Consider the following 3,847-nt stretch of genomic DNA (forward strand, 5'->3'; position numbering starts at 1 on the left):
AAGCCCCTGTGGTGGGTACCTACCCCTTGCACACCATCAGGGATGTTGTAGGCAATCTGGAGTGTTAGGTCTCGATAGTAGCCAGGCAGACTCTGAGACAGGGAGGAGATCTTGAATGTCCCTGAGATCTTGCGGCTCGGAGCAACCAAGGAGGAGCTGCAGCAAGCTGGCTGCGTACTGTCTGCTGCAAAACATGTCCTGCACAAGGCGTGACCGCAGGGGGCCTGGCAGGTCACACCCGAGCCCTGGCAAGCATCACACCGGCCCAGAGGGGTCTTGCCGCTTTCCTGTCCAAGGCTGGGGCCTCTTGTCTGCTGTGACGAGAGATCAGGCTCCTCCTGCACATTGCTCCAGCCCGTTGAGAGCAGGGCCTGTTCCTGGTCCCTGGGCTCTGCTGCAGGTGACTGTTTGGCGGCAGCCTCAGGTGGGTCAGCAGCCGTAGCCCTGTACAGCCAGGCGGGCAGGGAGTGAGGAGCACCGTCTGCTGCAGGAACTGGTGACCGCAGCTGTTCCATCGCTTCATTGTGGCCTCCTCTGCTCTTGTCCCTTGCAAACTGGAATCTGTCTGGCAAAACCTGCTTTAGCCGTGCAACGTCAGGCTCCCCCACAGAGAGTTTTGTCTTCGGCTGTTCCTGGGACTCCCTCAGACCAGCAGGACTTGGCTTATCCACTACGCTAGGGCTGAGAAGGCTGCTTCCTCCTTGCACAGCCCCAGCATCAACATGGTCATTGGCCTCCTCCTGCCCCAGTGCCTGCTGGAACCTCCAAGGACTGGGGGACCTTTTTTCCTCAGCTTCTGGCAGCCGGAAAGCCCTGAGCACATCTGTGTGGTCTGCTTTATCGCTAATGTTCAGGTGCTGCAGGCCCATCTGTAGGGACTCCAGGCTGCCGGGAAGGGCTGCACCCAGCACCGTGTCCTGGCTTCTGCGTGGCTGGATGACACTTGAGTGCCCTGTACTCTCTGGTCCTGGAGACAAGGATGAAGACTTCAGGGCATGGAGCCTTCTGGAAGAAAACACGTGGAAGGCCTCAGTCACTCCTGGCAGAACCTTCTTGGGGCAGGCAAGATATAGCTTGTACTTGTCTTTGCTGAGTCCAACCTGGAGGGAGTTTCCTCGCAAGAGGCTGCACAGTTCACTCAGGGCACTGTCATCCGGACCATCTACAGCGAGCTCCGCGTAGCTCATACTCTGACACACAAGGTCAGGACACTTCTGCACAAGAGCTTCCACCTTCCATTTAGCCTGGAAAAGCTTGCTCCTGTCCACCGCCTGTAGCGTCAGCACAGTGCAGTCCCCAGTACGATGCTCTGAGATCTGCACACCTCCATCCCTACACAGTTCATCAATAGCAGAGCGGCAAACGTCTTTCAGGTAAGACCACTGCAGAGAGTCCAGGCTCATTTCTTCACTCACCCTACTGCCTCCACTGCCTGCCCTGCCAGCGTCTTGGGCCTTGTCGCTTTCCTTTGACCTTGGCAGGGAGAAGCTGTTGGAACGTCGCAGCAGAGGCCTGGATTCAGAGGGTTTAGTGTCTAAAGCAGAAGAGGTCCTTGTCATGTCAAAGATACTAGACGTGCTAGCGAGGGGGTCGTGCTTGATGGGAGCTGAGCCTTTAGAGTCCCCAGGATGCTGCAAAGTGCTGTTTTCTTTGCCCCTAAAGGGAGACAGAGCCTTGTGTCTTGTAAGCCTGGCACCTCCTTTCACATTGTCCCATTCTTTGGGCTCCTTCTGCTGAGACTCTGCTGCTGACCCCAAAACCACATCTGTTGCAGAGACATGAGGCTGGTACCGCTGGGTCAGTGCTGTTGGGTCACTTGGACCTAGAGCACCTGTCTCTGATAAGTGCTTTCCAGGAAGCTGCGCCTGTCCCACCAGTGGAGAGTCCTGATTCAGCAAGAGGCCCGGGCTGGCCTGAGACCTGTCAGCTTTCAGAGTGCTGAAGTTGGCAGCCAGCTTGAGCTCACCTTTCAGCTCCAGCCTGCCTGGGCTGAGCCTTGAGGTTGAGGTGTCCACAGGTGCCTTGGGCTTGGGCAGTGCAGCCTCTGTGGTGCAGGAGGTTGCTGGGTGTGAGGGCAGGGAGCTGCTGAGCATGTCAACCGTGTGCACAGCACCTCTTCTGGTGCTGAAATCCTGAAGGTACTGCTTGGCCTGGGAGACATCAACAAGGTTTCCAATAAGATAAAGCTGCTTCTCATCCTCATGGCAGAGCAACTGGGGATACAGTTTCTGCAGCTCATGTGTCAGAGCTCTGAGCGCCTGGCTGTCCATATCCAGTCCTCCCTTGGTGATCTTCTCCTTGCGCAAGCTCACTTCCAGCTGCTGGTAAAGCTGCTGCAGGGCCAGATGGGCCTGCCGCAAGGCGTCCATATCCCCAGACATACCTGCAGATGGTTGGAGGTACAGTATGGCAATGCCATCACTGCTAACATCCACCACGTCCATGCGGTGCTGGCGTAGCACACCTTGGTACTTGGCAGCACAGAACCTCTGCATGTACAAGTAAATGTCCGAGTCCATCACTAGGGAAAAGTCCTCCAGCTGTTCCACAGCTTCCCCATCCACTGGGTCCCGAGATGATGGGACTTTAGCTGCCTTTTCACACTCTTGGTCCCAATTTGGCAGCTTTGCTGTCTCTCGTGCTGACTCAGTGGAGTCAGGCACTTGCTGGTGATCATGCATTCTGGTCTCTTTGGCCACATGGCTGGAACCCGGCAGGAGGATCTCTCCAACAGGTTGGCTCTTGAGTTTCAGGCTGCCCAGCAGGTCTCTGCTGAAGGCCTGCAGCTCAGTGAATGGTCCCTTGACTACGCAGTGTGTGTTCTTGGAGTCGAAGTTGAACTGCACATTGCTGTAGCATTTATGCAAGTTCCTCAGGAGGGTTTTGCCAGCAGGAAGCTTGCCATAGTCAACTATCATGCAAGCACGTATGAAGATCTGCAAGTAGATAGCAAGAGAGTGAGAGAACAAGGACTAAAAATAACCCCCCTCCAAGGCACAGGGGGAGGCAAATGCACCTGACCCTTGCTACAGCCCCTGCATTGTTATGACAGAAGAGACGACATGATCCGCCACCTCTCTCTCTCAGCATCCTGCTTTCAAAGGAGATGGGAGTAGAACACAGGCAGGACTGAAAGACCCAGCCAGCCCGAGCAACTCTTGGACGTTGTACCCATAGTCAAACAAGTAACGCGAGGGGCAAATCGCAGAGATGTGGTCCCCCTTCCATATGCTGGAAGCTCTGCAAGCAGCCCAAACCCAAGAAATCTACTATCCCTTCTGCATCTGAAATGCAGTTGCCCTCTTGCTCTCCCAGACCTTCAAGCAGTCTGGCACCAGAGGCTTGCAGAAAGGTCTGCAATGCCAGGCTAACTCCCACGCCCTTGTTTTCAGTGCTCAGACATGAAAACATGAGACGCGGCTACTGCCACTTTCTCTTGAAACTGGAGGAAGAGGCAAGAACTCCCCAGTGCCTCCTAGACACCAGCAGGTCTGTCTCCTAAGTTCTCTTGAGAAGGAGAGAGGAAAAATACACCGTGTGTGTCCAGCTAATCACACGGTGTCCAGCTAACGACACGGCAGAGGCGTTAGCAGGATCCCCCGTGTGACACCAGGTGTGCTGGGGAAACGTGCCCCTTCCCTCCCGTCTGACTATTCTTCCCCGCTTTGACAGGCACAGATACCAAACAACGGAGCACACGGCCTGCCTCGTACTCCCTGTGCTATTAGCACAGAAAAAAAATTTCCTCGTTTGAATATGAACAAAAATGGATCCGCTTTAAGTCTAACTAAGATCAAGGGAGAGAGCGAGGTCTCCCTCCCCGAGCGTGTCTGCCAGGCCCAGAGCC

Source organism: Fulmarus glacialis, unplaced genomic scaffold, assembly GCF_000690835.1.
Source record: "Fulmarus glacialis isolate BGI_N327 unplaced genomic scaffold, ASM69083v1 scaffold42813, whole genome shotgun sequence".
Taxonomy (NCBI): Eukaryota; Metazoa; Chordata; class Aves; order Procellariiformes; family Procellariidae; genus Fulmarus; species Fulmarus glacialis.